Source organism: Doryrhamphus excisus, linkage group LG18 (assembly GCF_037039965.1).
Source record: "Doryrhamphus excisus strain RoL-2023G ecotype Guam linkage group LG18, RoL_Dexc_Guam_v1.1, whole genome shotgun sequence".
Classification (NCBI taxonomy): domain Eukaryota; kingdom Metazoa; phylum Chordata; class Actinopteri; order Syngnathiformes; family Syngnathidae; genus Doryrhamphus; species Doryrhamphus excisus.
Window position 1 is genome coordinate 7979271 of NC_136374.1, and position 19333 is coordinate 7998603.

General features: G+C 38.1%; 1 long non-coding RNA gene across 2 annotated transcripts; it reads left to right on the forward strand.

Annotated features, from left to right (window-relative positions):
- Nucleotides 1-10756: 10756 nt before the first annotated feature.
- Nucleotides 10757-17588, forward strand: LOC131106461 (uncharacterized). 2 transcript variants are annotated; one of them, XR_009120081.2, is made up of 3 exons: nt 10757-11060; nt 11565-11906; nt 17535-17588. It is a non-coding gene; the product is annotated as an uncharacterized LOC131106461 (long non-coding RNA). The 2 variants fall into 2 exon arrangements; XR_009120080.2 differs by having other exon boundaries at nt 17539-17588.
- Nucleotides 17589-19333: the final 1745 nt, after the last annotated feature.

The window sequence follows — 19333 nt, forward strand, 5'->3', positions numbered from 1 at the left end:
CATCATTCCCACCTGATCCCGCCCCTTAGGTGACACGCCCCCCTCTGTCTGAATGGCTCTGGATTTTTGATTCGTCATCCTCCTTCACTTTTACAATTTGGAAACTTAACTGTACTTTTTTGGCTCTGGGAAAAGTACATTTGTGGGTAGATTTGTGTAAACCGCACTACCTGTATTTCTAGGGGACACTCAAACTTGTTTGATTAGAAAGAACACTGGTGCGTTTGCTCTGCTAGTACAGTTCATTTGGTCTAGTGCAGGGGTCTCAAACACGCGGCCCGCCAAATGTGGCCCGCAGGACATTAGTTTGAGGCCCCCGCCTTGATATGAAAGTTTAATGTTAGTGCGGCCCGCGCAAGTTTGATATGGATGCTGTATGGTATCATGTACCCATTCGTGTGGAAGTGGTAAGTTTTTGGCTATTTAAGTTTAAAGGATATAACTTGGAAGCTACCGTTTAGGTCGCGAGCTCTCTAGTTTGCGAGTTAGCATGTGTCTCAAGACCCTGCAGTTGCGCAATATGTTGTAAATAAAAAGAGTATAAATGTGACTATAGTCGTGTTTTGTCATGTCTACAGGGCTCTAATAATGCTTTGTTCATTTTAATCTGAAAAAAATTATTTGTCTACCCACCAACTATATGTGGTTTCTTAAGTTTTTATTATTTGCCGTTTTATTATTATTATTATATTTATTTATTACTGATTGATTTTCTTTATTCTTGATTTGTTTATTTATTTTTCATCTTATTTTGTGTAGAAAAATAAAAATTAAGATATTTGAGAACAGTGGAATGTTTTATCAGAGCTTTTATTGTAGAAAATCGGAACCAAAGCACTGAAAAAGTTTGTATATTTTTCTGTTTTTAATAAATGCGTTTGGTTTTTTTTTGGAAAACCTGATGCGGCCAAACCTTGCCCAGACCCTAGCTTCAGTGGCCCCCAGGTAAATTGAGTTTGAGACCCCTGGTCTAGTGTGAACGTGATCGTCAGAACCCTGATGTGCACCAAACAGTGTGTGGGGGGCCAAGACCGCTTGAGAGATGGGTCTCGGTCTGCTTTCAAGTGAAGTCTGGTGCGATTCCGCTCAGTTGAGCTCAAATGTGAACGCAACACGGACCAAAGAAACGGGCCCTGCTCTACTCTCGCCCTCTGTGTGTGACAATGACACTACAGTAGAACCCCAGTCAGCATACACCCTAGTTAGCATTTTCTGTTAACTGAATATTATCGGTTTGCGTATATTTCGGTTTGCGTAAGTTAGCATACAATATGACATGCGTCTTGTCATGTTATTAAAACACTAGAAGTCTCAGGGTTTTCTTCCTTCCCTGGGGTTGCAGAGGTATGTTGCTTCCAGGATCTTTTCACAAATATCTCTGCATACTGGATGAAGCACATTCCAGTACCGATTGAGACAGTCAGTCACACACTTAACACGTGTCACGTCTGTGAGTGCTAATCTGGTAGGTAATTGCTGCGCTTGCTAAACAAAGATGGTTAATTGTACCCCACTGAGGCCTTTTAGCTGTCCTCTGGGACTTGTGCATGGAGGGTTAGGGGCATTGAAGATGGGTGGTTACTGACCAACACAGAAAATTCTGCCGAAAACAAAAAAAAAAGAAAAAGAAAAATACACACAAACGTACGACTGGGTAATAATGGTCCATAATCCATAATGAGAACAATTAATGTATAGAAACTGGTATTAATTCTTCCAATGATCAGAGACTGACTTAAACCATATGAATGATAAAAGGGCGCACTAGGAATGCTAGGCCGATATCAGTGAAAAAGCACAGTATTGATATGGGCCAATATTTGCTTTAAAACGCTGATCCCCTTCGCTGATCAGCTCCACCCCTGCTGCAGCATCCAGAACAAGCATGTCTGCCGTTTGTGGGACTTTGTGAGAGTGATATAAGTTTTGCACCCTGCAAAATGTGTCTCAAAAATGTCTCGGCAGGGTCCCAACCTGCTGTACTTGTACTTGGGGTATCCAGACACTATGGAGCAGTTTTTGTGCAAGAGGCACTTTCGTTGTATGCGTGCGGCTGTGTCGGACTGTCGGACGAGTGTGACATGTGACATGTTGAAACAGGAGTTGTGTACATTGATATCACACTGATATTGTATGTCCTGTCTGGGCACAGAAGAGGGAGTTGGCTGCAATTCAAAAAGCAGCAGATGCGGCTGGAGGGACCCAGCAGAGGTGGATAAACCTGCTTTTCATTCATGTTTTCAATTAATAATGTAAGAAGACTATAAATAAGTGCATTGTGAAATACAAAAGGTGAGTAGAGGATACCAGCATTTTGTTCATGTTCTGGTAAAACAAGCATATTGGCTTTGTTAGGCTTGGAATAAGCTGTGAAAATAAATGTTATAAAAATGAGTAGCTCTTGCCCATTTTCATTTTGGAAAAGTAGCTATCATAATAAAAAAACCTTGGTGATCCCTAATATAGCCAGTAGTACATTTAAGCATTTATATTGGATGTAGAGTATGTGATCGGTATTGGTATCAGTCGATTTCAGTCATGGATTATTGGGATCGGTATTGGAATCATAAAATCCTGATTGGAACATCCCTAGTATTAACGTATTGCCGCCTGGACCACAGATTGCCACATCAACGGAATTGAGGAATTGGCCAATAAAAACGGGATTGACTTAAATGCGTAATCACGCAGACAATGACATAATGTGAATGAAATGCTGTCATTTGTGTGGGGAAGGGTTTACTCGGCGGACCTCTTAACAGATTGAAATGGTGATAAGCACCGGCAAAGGTTGGTGGAACCTCCTCTTACAGATCATGAATGTAAGCTAGCGGGTTTAGCTTATTTTAGCACACTAGTGTGGTTGTGTGTGTGTGACTGGATGATTATATTTAAGCATCTTCCTTAATCACAAGCACGGGCAATTAGTTGAAGATTTAGTAGCAATGTGTGCCAGAGGCTGTTAGCCTAAAACTGTATTTACTTACATAGTTTAACGTTTGTAGCTTTTTATACAAGACTGCTCTGAATTTAATCATACGAATGTCCATATCGCTCAACCCTACTTTTTGGTCTTATATTCCAAAGTGACTCACAGAAATAACTTCTTCTATAGTTTTTGGTGTGTCACATGGTTCTGTCTGTGTGTCCTTTTGTGTGTCTGTCTTATGTATTACACCCATTGATCCATTCTCATGTGAATGTGACTATTTACTGATGCACGCCATGCACCAGGAAAGGGAATCCAACAAATTAAGCATGAGCATGTGTGACACGTCTGGTTTGACACAGCCTTAATTTGTTAATTACAAGTTAATAGACAGTCACAAAAACACACGCCTGGCTGCGATGCTCCTCCTGTTGCATACCTGAGCATGACGGCAGGTATGGTGTGCATGAGACATAGAAACGAAAGAAAAATAGAGTGAAAACGTTTCGCAACATACTCAAGTGCAACAGGTTTGTCAGCATTGGCCACCGTTTGCATTTGAATCACTTACGACACCCCCATCCCCACCCCACGCCACATTCTGAGTCATTTTCACTTTTTAATGCTGCTCACTACCACCGGAAGCTAAAGCATCCATTGAATGTAAACAGACGGAAAACATACCATAAGGGGTTAAAGGTCAAAATCTCATGGAGTTTGCATTGTTGCAAATAAACTAATCCAGTACGGTTAGTTGAGAATAGGCCAGTCTCTTGGGATTGTTTGGGTTTGAATTTATATTAGAGAGAGAGATTACAGATTACAAAATCAAATTACAGCCACTGTGGGAGAAGACTAAAGAAAATGTCAAAGTGGCCTGACTTGGTCACAATAATTACAACAAAATAGCAGCACTGTTCTGTCGAAAGAATAATGTAATCCACTATAAAAGATGCATGTGTCACAACAAATGTCACTGCAAATTCCATGAGCCTCAAGAGAATGCATGCTTGCTTGATCAAGAGTTGCTTTTCAGGATGTGGAGACGGATGCTAAAAATACAATCATTTAAAGCTATATAAGCAAGGAGTCAAAATAAGCCAACCTACTAAGGAAGATCTTATCATACCTGGCCTTAGCCCGACTCATGCTTCGGCCCGAGAGCAGCAGCAAGGCCACCGAGCCTCCTCTCCCCCACGGCATCACGGTCAATGGGACCCCCAGCCCCCCAAAAACGGAGGAAGCAGCAGCTGCCTGCCCCTGGCAAGCTGTTTCCTTGCAAGAGCACAAAAACACATTGCTTAGAAAAAGGACAGTCTTGCTGCTTGTGCACGGGAATGTCACGTCATGGCATCCTGGAGCAGGAAAGGGGGGGTCTGCTCGTGGGAGGGACAGATGACTTGGACGGAATGAACAGTTTGACACGCTTGCAAAAATAGGAGAACATATTTCATTTAATGGTTTACTGAGTTCCTAACGCTTAGGTGGAGAATCTGCAATAGACTGGTGTTTAACTTGTCCTCTGACCTTTTGTCCTCAAGGACTTCATTTCTTCACAACAAATTGACTAAACGCAGTGATGTGCCAGATGGTTCTGGATGGTGAGCCACCGACCTTTTATGTTAATAGAGGTTGCTCACTTAGAGGATACCCAGAAGAGGAGATATAATTCCATCCATTTTCTTATGGCAAGACGCAAGGTACACCCTGGACAAGGAGACAATCATTCACAAAATTTTGGTTTTCAAATTCTTTTTGGTCCCATTTAGGACTGTAAGGCATGATGAGGGACACACTCCCTCCTTGGCAACATCATAAGTCTGGGTGTGTGGAGGTCTCCTATGTTGGTAGAAAGGGCACCCTAAGCGCAGTCATTGGCATCCCATAAGCAGGAAATCCTCTACAACTTGATGGAGTGGGTGGTTGTAGTCATTGTTGGCCTTGCGGACCAAGACATTACTGAGCTCTCCATGTGGTTAAGGTGAAGGCAGTGTGCCGCCATTGTTCATTAATATCCCACAAATAAAATAATCTGTTGGGAAAATGTAAAAGTAATGACTATAATGTATTCATTATCAATATCTGTCAATTTCTTTGTGTGATATAATCGTCCCCTCTTAAGGTACTCTCCTGATCCAGATCTTGTGACTCACAAGATACTGTGTCCCTATATAATAGCATCACACATTTTCTCTAGAAGCCGTCCGTTGAAGTTTTTAGCGAGATGGTAGGGTCTTCCAGCTCAGGTTTCTCACTTGAATTTGTCATGATGCCATTTGTCACATCTGCATGCTACTAGCGTTCCTCCCTCTCAGTCAATAGTGTCCAAACTTGCCCAGGACTTCAGTTCCGCAGGGAGCGTCTTCTTGTAATAAATGTAATGAGAAAAGTAGCATAAAATATAATGGAAATTTACGCGAGTGGACCGAATCAAACATTCACAAACAAAATGATTCAATACATCCATGTGAACCTTATTTCTTTTTAATTACTTGTAAAAGTGACTGACGCTGTTTCCACAAACACTAAGCAATTTTTATGTTTTGCATTTTGTTCCCTTACTGTACCAAACTGTACCAAGAATCACTCTACACTGTCCAAACCCACCACAATACCTCAGGTACAATTGCTCTAACCAGGAGGGAGGGCACTGAAAGGGATTACGATTGAGGATTAAACTTTGAAACATGGTGCATTCGGTAAGAAATATCAAAGCATGTGATCAGCTGAGTGATATAAATCAAACTACTACCTAAACAAAATGAAAAAAATGGGCAGGAAATGAGATTTTAGGAAGCTAGGATATATAGAGTGTGTAAACTCTAAATTTGTACCACTAAAGTTTGTACAACTATGCCACAAAATTTGTTCAAAAACTCAGTCATGCACATAATACCATGCAACTTTAGCTTGGTGAGCATGAAAAAAAGTTGGGTGTTTCAAACCGAGGTACAAAGAGCTCCCCAAAAAAATGATTTTCTGGAGCATATTTTGTAGTTTTCTGTTAACCCTAGACAATAAGAAATAATATCAATTAATTTAGTCTGAAATTAAACCATGAAAAAAGTGTGACTTCTAGTCCAGATAATATGCTAGTGGAACACTGGAACCTCGGTTAGCGTAGGCCTTGGTTAGCGTTTTTTTCTGTTTATGTTATCTGGGTCGTGGGGGCAGAAGTGTCCAGAAGCCCTTACCTCCCGATCCCCAGCCACTTCCTCCAGTTCCACTGGGAGGACACCATGGCAAGGGTGGGAACATAGATGGAGCAGAGCTTTGCCTTCTGGCTCAGCCTGCCTTCAAGGACCGAATGGCACATATTAGAGCAGGGGTGGGCAAACTACGGCCCGGGGGCCACATCCGGCCCGCCAAGTGTTTGAATACTCAACATACAACCTGGCATCATGGCCTGAGCCAACCTTTTGATGGTTTTATCAATTTCGTTTTTTGACATGGTCTGTTGTTTACAAAGTGCTCCTGAAAAAAGGGACACAAACACATAATAATAATAATAATAATAATAATAATAATAATAATAATAATAATAATAATAACAATAACAATAACAATAATAATAATAATAATAATAATAATAATAATAATAATAATAATAATAATAATTATTATTATTATTATTATTATTATTATTATTATTATTATTATTATTATTAGATTATTATTAGATTATTATTAGATTATTATTAGATTATTAGATATTATAATAATTATTAGAACTATTATGATTATTATAATTATTATATTAATGCTAATTATTATATTAATTATATATAATATTATTGTTTTATTTGCATATTTTACATAATAATAATATAATAATTATTGTAATTTTATTGTAATTATTATAATATTTTATTTTTTTTATATTTAAATATAAATATAAAATAATAAATAATAATAGCAGATTGCATGACAATTTTACAGATACAATAATACCAGGTGGACTGTTACGTGTAAAATATATAGTCTGCCCCCCCCGTAAATTTTGTCATATCAATGCGGCCCGCGAGTCAAAAAGTTTGCCCACCCCTGTATTAGAGTACCACCAGACCCTGAAAAATTTCTAATGAGGATAAAATATAAAAAGTTCAGAGTGGTACAAAATAAAGAGCCATTTGAGCTGAATCTTTGAAAGGACTGGACCTACTAACCTGTATTTTCCAAACAAAAATGCTGTCTATTAGGTTACATCTGCTCATGAGGGGTGCAAGAATGCCTCCTAAATGTCAATTTATTGTTTACTATCTTGACTTTTGGAAAAACTTTGTATGGGCTCAGTCTCCTGGACTTTAACCAGATCAAGACAGATTCATGAGAGCACAAGAATCTGTTTAGGGATTTAGTTTCCCCGTATACAGGGGGGGATCCAAACTTTATATAGAAAAATGGAAGCCCATTAACTTTCTAGACATTTTAAACCATTTGATTATTACTTCTGCAAATCACCCTTTAAGAAGGCTTTTAGCAGTGGTGGAGCCAGAAATTGTCACAATGTGGGCGTTACCCCCTCGTGACAGCTCTTTTAGTTTCCTTCTTTGCCTCTGTTCTGGTATCCATGCCCTTATTTTGTAGCTACTTCCTTTCTTGTTCCCTTCCATTCTCTCTAGCCCTACTCATTTCACGCACCTGCCTCTAATTTCCTACTCCCTATTTAGTTCAGGTGTGTGCGCCTTCTTTTGTGGTTTCATTGTCATTTTGCTTGGCTTGTTTGGTAGTTGCTGTCTGTTTGCTGGCTGTATTTCTCAAGTATCATTAAAAGACAAATCTTTATCTGCATTTTGGTCCTGCTCTCTGCATCCTGGGGTCTCAACGCAACGCTGATTAACCCGATATCGTGACAGAAATATTTCACTGAGGTGGCTATGGTGAGCAATGCTGCACAATAAACCAGACAGTGTACAAAAATTGAGGCAAAAAGTGAGGGGGGGGGGTCGGAGGTATAGTCAGGAAAATGAAAAATTGGGATGATGATTGGAGCGCAAAAAAGAGGGTTTTTAAAAGGTAACAAGAGCTGTGTTTCAATTTTCACACTTTCATACTAGCTAGCAAGAGCTAGATTTAACAATAAGTCATAAGCATTAAATAGATATTTATACCCTGCCGAAGGAATGAATGAATTTCACTCCCAAGATGTAGGATTATGTACTGTATCCAACAGGAAGTGACCAGACTTTTACTGCAAAGTAACAGAGCTTTTCCTGGAGAAGGATAGCGAGCATGAACAAAAACAATGTGTGCATATGTATGTATATGTAAGTAATGTATGCCTTACACCTCTGTATATTTGCATTTACTGCCTTGTCCACAAAGCCACGTGAGCGTTCTCACTCTCACACCATTTATGACCCAAATATTTTAGACATTAATTTATTGTCCTGAAGTGAAGCTGAACTGGTTCTGAAAGCACAAACAGGGAGTGAGCTGGACAAACCTTTAATTACCCTGGCGTGCACAAAGACAAACAAATATGTCACTGTGCAAGGCCGTATAAAAACGGCACATGCAACAACAATCACTACATCACTGCACCAACTGGCTCACTAAATACCTCCTTCACCCTCTCTTGCCAGACATATCAAGTGTACTCCATTCGCACTTGTGCACTTATAAAATAGTATGGCAATTCACACTAGCCAACACATAGGTGCAGCGCTTGTCCGTCTGAAGCACGTCGTGTTTTTACACGACGCAAAAGGTACTTCAAGTTTAACTGTTGCCCAAGCTTTCACTTAACCCGGCATCATTGCTGAACAGCCACCTGACAACGAGACTGACTCCAACAATGATAAGAGGGAACCCGGCATGATTGCCAAGGTGTTCAATTCAGATACAGAAGATAAGGACTCTGATGGATTTGTGGAAGAAGATTAATTAAAAAATATGGTCAGTGTATTGTTAAGTAGTAGAACAAAGTTCAACTAGACTCACTGTTTTGCTTCTGTTGCCTTTTTTGTAGCGTGTATGTTTTAGCATGCACCTTATAATACAGTGCGCTTTATGGTGCAGAATATACGGTAACCACTGCTCATCGCACAGAACACAATGGATGATGAACGATTCATCTTTGAAGTAGAGAAATTTTACTTTTTATATGACCCAAAACACCAGTTGTTTACAGTAAAACAAAGAAGAAGTGCATATTCTTTTCAGCATTTAAGTGTGCTCAAACAAATCTCATAAAAAAACTTGTATATCTTGTGAATTCAACTTAAATGACATGGTGTCTTTGAACACAACCACTCATTGCTCCAAGTAACACAGTTAACATGTGATTCAAATGTTCTGCTATTATTAAGTCATTCCCTACCAAACATATATTTATTTATATTTATAGGTTTTGTTCAACCCAAACACAAACAAATTTATGAGAGCTTGGAATTCTTCTTTCCGTGTAAACACATTTACTTCCTTTTACAGCAACAAGGAAGTCAAAAAGCAGGAGGTTACACATTGAAGGGAAATTGCAAATGTAATAACTCATAGTTCATGGTGTTATATTAATTCATTCATTCATTTTCTAATGCTTATCCTCATGAGGGTCGCGGGGGTGCTGGAGCCTATCCCAGCTGTCTTCAGGCGAGAGGCGGGGCACACCTTGGACTGGTGGCCAGCCAATCACAGGGCACATATAGACAAACAACCAATTTGGAGTCACCAATTAACCATTAACCACATAAGCATGATTTTGGAACGTGGGAGGAAACCGGAGTACCCGGAGAAAACCCACGTATGCACGGGGAGAACATGCAAACTCCACACAGAGAGGGCCGAGGGTGGTGTTATATTTGTAAATAAAATATTTTCATGGAAAACAACTATTTTTTGTGTTGTTTATGTTGTGGCATAGTTGTTTAGACATTTTGGCTCAATATGTATCGGTAAATTTGAGTTAGTTAGGTATGGTTGAAATGTATCTTTGTTTTTCCTCCCTTTTTTGTTGAAAACTGATATTTTTTTCTCAAACTTACTGCTACTTACTCTACGGCTGATTACTAAAGAACTGAAAAAGGTAGAAACAAACTTTTTTCTGAAGAAAGATGAAGTGTATAGTCTTTCTTTTGGTAGGTACCACGTTTATAGAGTAAAATATTCTGTGTGCCTTGAAAAATCACTCAAAGTCGTCAAAAATGGCCACTACTGAGAGGGATCTCTTTTGAAAAATGACTCCTTACATCACTTCCTGTGCGCTCGGCTTCCCTAGCACCGGAATACATGTAACAGCAACACACATGAGCACAGGCCGGCTTTAACTCTTATTATATAGTAGACAATATTAGGTAATAGGTATGCAAAGGTGACTATAGGAGTGTTATTTCATGTCTACGGGGTTCAAATTATGTTAAAACCTGTATTTAGAAGGTTGTAAACATGTTATCTATGCCTCATGACAATATACCATTATAATTACGCTTGTCAAATAAGCGGTAGAAATGAATGAATGAATTAAATCGGCCTGTCAGGCCTGTTACCAATTAACCGGGATAAACGTGGGATTACTGTAATTGGCAGCAACAATAGTAATACTAATAATAGTAATAGTAAATAATAAATAATAGTAAATAGTAACTACTACTACTAATAATAATAATCATCAATGATAAATATCTGTGTATTTTAGCCCTAAGCTATCAATACCGTACCGTAGTACTCAGAAGTAGTCAAGTGTAATTCAAATACGTGGTCTTTCTGAGCCGATATCCACTCACTTTTAACCACTAGCTAGCAGTAGCTAGCAGTAACCATAGCAACAAGAGCTGACAGTTAGGGAAGTTAGCACACGCGCCGTACTACATTTCTAAAAAGACCATTTCTTACACAATAAGATTATGTTACTTGGGGAGTTTGCAGAAGAACAAACGAGTTAAAAGGGTTAAAAGTTGCGAGTCTTATACCTGGAGAAACAGCGCGGATTCCTCCAGCTTGAGACGCTTTGACTCTCGCGTTCTCCATGTGGGCGTGTTTCTTTTCTGTTGCTTATGTATTCGCTAGTTAGCTAGTGTGCCTGCTTGACCTGCGGTAATGATGATGCTAATCACACGGACGACTACATCCCCCAAACACCCCCACTGACGTCATCAACCATCACCTGGCATGCAGCTGACGTCATCACAAATGAGTATGTACTTCTCCCAGCGACATTAGCCACGTGTGTGAGGAAATAGTTCATTTATAATGTAATGCAGTAGGGATTTGGGAGTCATGAACTCACAACTCATTTTTTTTACTGAATCGGTCCTGCTTGACTTCGTTCACTGACTCACCACTAACATGTCATTAACGGTGCAACTGTTTCTCAAACTGCATTTGCATAAATGTATTAGCTCCATGGAAAAAAGCAACAAATCAACTCTGCGTTCGGCTTCCTGTGGAGCTGCATCACAGAAAAAACAATTCACTCGCCCAGCCTGATCACGTTTTCAGTGAAGTGCAGTCAGGGGGAGGCAGGTGATGATGGAAAACAACTCCAAAGAAGTCACTGGTTTACATAGACCAGCTATGGAGTAGTGGCCCCACCCCCTGCATTGTGTCTACTGAGTCAAGAATGTGATCCTCATGAACACACAAATTCTCCTGACATCCTGTTTTTGTTTTCATTACCCTCCTGTGGGCTTGTCTGCAGGTTGATGAAGAGACAATATAAATGAAGAGAGCTTCCTGCTATTATTGTTTCATCTCAGAGACCCTCAGGAGGCTCCTCACCCTTCTTGTTGCCCACTCCTGGCTCTTTTGTCGCCATGGAGACAAAGCCTTCACAGAGAAGACACTGATGGTCTGCTTGTAGCTTCAAGAGAGGGGATATTGTTTTGTGCATTTGTTTACGTTGGTGGCAACAATTTGCGGTGGTCAGGTTTGACACTGGCTGGCTTCCTATGAGACATGTGTGCATTCAGGAGTCCTTCAAGGCCTACAGCTGCTTTACTGGACCTGGCAGACAGGCCAGACATCTGCTGCCCACGTCACCGTAAGAACCTCTTTCTGTTTTATGATGAACATGTTCACAAAGTTCAATATAATGACAACTTACAAGCAATAAAGTCAATAAAGCAGCAACCTATTTGCCTCAGAAGTCAAACAAATCTAGCAGTGCAAGTCATCAACATGTGAGACTTCATCTGAGTGAGCATCTGAAGCATGGCAAAAATCATAATCAAAGATCATCTATATGACATGAGTATTTTGCTGTTCTTTGTATTGAGTTGTGGACAGGAACAGGAACACCACTTTGTGCCAAATTGCTAGTCAAAGGTCCTCTATTTGGCAGGAGCAATAAGATGTTTTTAACGACCAATTGAAAAAAGAAAAGTCAAAGATCCTCTATAGTACAGGGGTGCTTCGTCGTTTGTAAAGCTCTACTGCAAAAATTATAGTCCAAGATCCTCTATAAACCACGACTGTGTCAAGTCAAGTTTGCTTATTGTAGGAATATACTGTAAAAACTCAAGTCAAGTCAAAGATCCTTGCTGTGACAGGCACATATACTGCTGTTTTTGAGAACCTACTACAAAAAGACCAGTCAAAGATCCTCTATATAACAGAGGTGCTCTGTCATTTGTAAAGCTGTACTACAAAAATGCTAGTCCAAGATCCTGTATGAACCAGGACCGTGTTGCTTATTGTAGGAATATACTGTAAAAACTCAAGTCAAGTCAAAGATCCTTGCTATGACAGGCACATATACAGCTATTTTTGAGAACCTACTACAAAAAGGCCAGTCAAAGATCCTCTATATGACAGGGGTGCTGTGTCATTTGTAAAGCTCTACTACAAAAATGCTAGTCCAAGATCCTGTATAAACCAGGACCGTGTTGCTTATTGTAGGAATATACTGTAAAAACTCAAGTCAAGTCAAAGATCCTTGCTGTGACAGGCACATATACTGCTGATTTTGAGAACATACTACAAAAAGGCCAGTCAAAGATCCTCTATATGACAGGGGTCCTCGGTCATTTGTAAAGCTCTACTGCAAAAATGCAAGTCCAAGATCCTGTATAAACCAGGACTGTGTTGCTTTTTGTAGGAATATACTGTAAAAACTCAAGTCAAATCAAAGATCCTTGCTGTAACAGGCAAATATACTGCTGTTTTTGAGAACCTACTACAAAAAGGCCAGACAAAGATCCTCTATATGACAGAGGTGCTCTGTCATTTGTAAAGCTCTACTGCAAAAATGCTAGTCCCAGATCCTGTATAAACCAGGACTGTGTTGCTTTTTGTAGGAATATACTGTAAAAACTCAAGTCAAGTCAAAGATCCTTGCTGTGACAGGCACATACACTACTGTTATTTTTGAGAACCTACTACAAAAAGGCCAGTCAAAGATCCTCTATATGACAGGGGTGCTCTGTCATTTGTAAAGCTCTACTACAAAAATGCTAGTCCAAGATCCTGTATAAACCAGGACTGTGTTGCTTTTTGTAGGAATATACTGTAAAAACTCAAGTCAAATCAAAGATCCTTGCTGTGACAGGCACATATACAGCTATTTTTAAGAACCTACTACAAAAAGGCCAGTCAAAGATCCTCTATATGACAGGGGTTCCCTGTCATTTGTAAAGCTCTACTGCAAAAATGCAAGTCCAAGATCCTGTATAAACCCGGACTGTGTTGCTTTTTGTAGGAATATACTGTAAAAACTCAAGTCAAGTCAAAGATCCCTGCTGTGACAGGCACATACACTACTGTTATTTTTGAGAACCTACTACAAAAAGGCCAGACAAAGATCCTCTATATGACAGGGGTGCTGTGTCATTTGTAAAGCTCTACTACAAAAATGCTAGTCCAAGATCCTGTATAAACCAGGACCGTGTTGCTTATTGTAGGAATATACTGTAAAAACTCAAGTCAAGTCAAAGATCCTTGCTATGACAGGCACATATACAGCTATTTTTGAGAACCTACTACAAAAAGGCCAGTCAAAGATCCTCTCTACATATATGACAGGGGTGCTCTGTCATTTGTAAAGCTCTACTGCAAGAATGCTAGTCCAAGATCCTGTATAAACCAGGACTGTGTTGCTTTTTGTAGGAATATACTGTAAAAACTCAAGTCAAGTCAAAGATCCTTGCTATGACAGGCACATATATAGCTATTTTTGAGAACCTACTACAAAAAGGCCAGTCAAAGATCCTCTATATGACAGGGGTGCTCTGTCATTTGTAAAGCTCTACTACAAAAATGCTAGTCCAAGATCCTGTATAAACCAGGACTGTGTTGCTTTTTGTAGGAATATACTGTAAAAACTCAAGTCAAATCAAAGATCCTTGCTGTGACAGGCACATACACAGCTATTTTTAAGAACCTACTACAAAAAGGCCAGTCAAAGATCCTCTATATGACAGGGGTCCTCTGTCATTTGTAAAGCTCTACTGCAAAAATGCTAGTCCAACATCCTGTATAAACCAGGACTGTGTTGCTTTTTGTAGGAATATACTGTAAAAACTCAAGTCAAGTCAAAGATCCTTGCTATGACAGGCACATATATAGCTATTTTTGAGAACCTACTACAAAAAGGCCAGTCAAAGATCCTCTATATGACAGGGGTGCTCTGTCATTTGTAAAGCTCTACTACAAAAATGCTAGTCCAAGATCCTGTATAAACCAGGACTGTGTTGCTTTTTGTAGGAATATACTGTAAAAACTCAAGTCAAATCAAAGATCCTTGCTGTGACAGGCACATACACAGCTATTTTTAAGAACCTACTACAAAAAGGCCAGTCAAAGATCCTCTATATGACAGGGGTCCTCTGTCATTTGTAAAGCTCTACTGCAAAAATGCTAGTCCAAGATCCTGTATAAACCAGGACTGTGTTGCTTTTGGTGGGAATATACTGTAAAAACTCAAGTCAAGTCAAAGATCCTTGCTGTAACAGGCAAATATACTGCTGTTTTTGAGAAACTACTACAAAACTGACAGTCAAAGATCCTTTATATGACAGGAGTGCTGTTTTTAAGGGAAGCAACCTCTATTTCTAACTACATATATCAACTATGAATCTTAATCATGATTTTTCAGTAAGATTCGTGTACAGGCACCTGATCAACAGCATTGAAGTATGCACAAGGTGGATTATTTTGCTGCCGTGGTGTTTGACTAAGAGGAGCTTTAATAGCAATTACGTAAATTCACAGACAAAGGGGGCTATACAAGCAAAAAAAGCTCTTTCTATTTTTAACCTCTCAGTTCCTACAATATCCTACTTTGGGATTAAACATGATTTGCAGTGCAGGGTGGCACATGAGCTCTGCAGCACGAGTCCTTGTGACTTCCAAAGAGGGAATTCAATGGTTGACATTTAAAGCATTGTGTTTTCCTCTATAGTATGTAGTGTATTGTATGTGGTGTATTGTGTAGTATGTAATAAGTTGTTGTGTTTGTGGATCCACCCAGCAAAAAACCCAAAAAGGTTTCACCAGTCTGATGTAAACAAACAATTCTTATTAAGTATATTATTATCTTTCATTCAAAATAATTATGACTTGTCATTATTACTTGTCTACACTGATTGGCTGAGAGAAACCACATGGTTGTACTAAATTGTACCATGACCAAATAAGGTTCCTTTTCTACAAATAGGCTAACAACAGCCTGCATTACTGGCATACTTTATATCATCTAAATTTAGGTTATATCACTACTCTAGTTGAGCATTTATTTAGTATAATGACACATCATGGCAACATAAATCATAACCTGAAGATTAGAGACTCTATTCTTCAAGGAACTGTAATTATTCAATATGGCCACTAGAGGGAAGTCTGACCTTTCAGTATCAGCATATAAAATTAAGCCCATAAAGATTTATTTATATCCTGGAGAAATGGCATAAAGCTGTGTGTGTATTTTTATTTGTTGAGTGGGTATCATTTTACTCGAAATGCCACAAAAGTCGCAAAAGATTGTAAAACGTTTTGTAAGAGATATTAATATATTATATAGCCCCATTTTCATTTTCATTTTGATGCAACTGGTATCGTCATCTGACATTAATTCTCAGACTTTATTGAGTGGTGTATTTTTAAGCAGCTCTTAATTATAACAATCAAAATACATATAAAATAACTTGCATTGTTAACAAATATGTAACTTTATTAGTAAGTGTGATCAGCCCTAACAATTTAATTTAATTTAATTTAATTTAATTTAATTTAATTTAATTTAATTTAATTTAATTTAATTTAATTTAATTTAATTTAATTTAATTTAATTTAATTTAATTGGAAAACAGAAGGAATGCATTAAATGCATGTGTAAGAAACAAAGCATAATATAAATAATAGTAACAAATTTATTTTACTTCTTATTTATTTTACTATATGCTTTTACAAAGCATATATTATATATATATATATATATATATATATATATATATATATATATATATATATATATATATATATATATACGTACATATATTTATATTTATATATGAAAATTTATTTATTTATATCCTGGAGAAATGGCATAAAGCTGTGTGTGTATTTTTATTTGTTGAGTGGGTATCATTTTACTCGAAATGCCACAAAAGTCGCAAAAGATTGTAAAACGTTTTGTAAGAGATATTAATATATTATATAGCCCCATTTTCATTTTCATTTTGATGCAACTGGTATCGTCATCTGACATTAATTCTCAGACTTTATTGAGTGGTGTATTTTTAAGCAGCTCTTAATTATAACAATCAAAATACATATAAAATAACTTGCATTGTTAACAAATATGTAACTTTATTAGTAAGTGTGATCAGCCCTAACAATTTAATTTAATTTAATTTAATTTAATTTAATTTAATTTAATTTAATTTAATTTAATTTAATTTAATTTAATTTAATTTAATTTAATTTAATTTAATTTAATTTAATTTAATTTAATTTAATTTAATTGGAAAACAGAAGGAATGCATTAAATGCATGTGTAAGAAACAAAGCATAATATAAATAATAGTAACAAATTTATTTTACTTCTTATTTATTTTACTATATGCTTTTACAAAGCATATATTATAAAATTTTCATATATAAATATAAATATATGTACGTATATATATATATATATATATATATATATATATATATATATATATATATATATATATATATATATATATATATATATATATATATATATATATATATATAATAAAGGGTGTATGTATATATATATATATATAATAGAGGGTGTATCAGTGTAAGGAAATCTACATTTAAATAGCCCTATTCTTATTTATATCTCATTTGCAAAAATCTAAACTGACATTACACTGGACCGTGTTTCTGACGCAGGCTGGATGCATTTGATAATCTGTCTGCGATGAGTCCACAACACACTTTTGGGTCCTGACCCACCAGTTGTGAACCACTGATAAAGCTGGTTTTTGAATAGCGTTTTTACTTTTGGTCCTCAAAAACAGCAGAGCACCTGTGTCGTATTGAAGCAGCAAAGGCAGCACAAAGGGTGTTATTTTGGAGGTGTTGGACAATCACATATAACTTTCTGAACAACTGAACATTTACAACATTAAAAGTGTTCTTTGCTGCAAATGCAGGATGTATCACTCAAGGCCTTGTCTCTCTCTTTTTTTTCAATGGAAAGACAGAGTTTTTCAATCAAGGTCAAGACACTTTCAGGCTTTCATGCTTTTGATGCAAGTAAAGAAGAGAAGGTGTGCTAGTTACAGCAGATGCTGTGGATATTACTGCCAATGTGACGATGGGGGCTAGTGTCAAAAAGTAATGTTGGCTTTTTCCATCAGAGTTGAACAGCTGCCGCACTGTTAATGTCCAAGCAGAGGGTGTAGTAATTCTACATTTGCTACAGCTACTTTTCGCCATAAGCACTATCTGCAGCTGGCACCAGGCTTTGGAATGCCTGTGACTGAAATACCTGGCCAAGCAGTGACTAATACCGGTTTCGGCGCAACTACACCTCGCATCGATCCTAGCAGGTTTGACGTTGTCCTCCAATTTCATATCAACATTTGCAATAATAAGGGACTGTTGTAATTATTAGATGAGATTCAGCTCCAGAAGCCATCCCTTTGCTCTTCAATTGCCATTGAATTGCAATGTATAGATACTCATGGCCAATGAATGATCAGTGAACACAGTGTAACCAGTCACATCACACAACTATGGTGCGTTCAAGGAAGGTGTGAAAAACGATTGATGCCAAAATATTCAGTGAAGTATAAGTCATAAACTTGTAAAACCTGTGGACTGTTTTGTAACAGTGGTACATTTACAGTATGCTGCACACGGCGGGTGAGTGGTTTGCGGGCCACACAGCTAGGAGACCCGAGTTCGATTCCACCCTGCATCTCTGTGTGGAGTTTGCATGTTCTCCCCGTGCATGTGTGGGTTTTTTCCAGGTACTCCGGTTTCCTCCTACATTCCAAAAACATGCTAGGTTAATTGGCGACTCCAAATTGTCCATAGGTATGAGTGTGAGTGTGAATGGTTGTTTGTCTATATGTGCCCTGTGATTGGCTGGCCACCAGTCCAGGGTGTACTCTGCCTCTCACTCGGGGTCAGCTGGGATAGGCTCCAGCACTCCTGCGAACCTCGTGAGGTTAAGCGGTAAAAAATGAATGAATGCACATTTTACTTGTATTATAACGTTTATAAATGATCAATTTACAGCAAATGAGATGTGTTTTCTGCTGGGAAAAAACACCTGATTTTGGATACTTAAAAAAAAAATATATATATGTTTATGTAATATATTTTGACCAAAAATCCACAAATTTGCGGGGTTGCGAATGCTTTTTAAAAGTAACTTTTTAAAAACAAAGACAAAAATATATAAGAAAGAAAAAAAGGAAAATTAGCACAAACATGTAATGTAAGAAGAAAAAGTTCATATTAATATGCTTTATTCTATGGGTAACTGCATTCTTAGATTAGTAGTAGGCAGTACTCCTGGTGGCACCACTGGTATAATGTATAAATCAAGAAAGAAATTGAATGTAAAGTAATGACAGCTGAATGAAATTCAGTATAAATAATTGAAAGTATCGGGCTGCACGGCGGTCTAGTGGTTAGCACAGCACAGACCTCACAGCTAGGAGACGCGAGTTCAATCCCACCCTCTGCGTGGAGTTTGCATGGTCTCCCTGTGCATGCGTGAGTTTTCTTCGGGTTTTCTTCCTCCCACATTCCAAAAACATGCTAGGTTAATTGTCGACTCCAAATTGTCCATAGGTATGAATGTGAGTGTGAATGGTTGTTTGTCTATATGTGTGCTGTGATTGGCTGGCCACCAGTCCAGGGTGTACCTCTTGCCCGAAGACAGCTGGGATAGACTGCAGCACCACTGTGACCCTCATGAGGATAAGCAGTAGAAAATGAATGAATGAATTGAAAGTATCAGTACAGCCTCCTTCCTCCATGCAT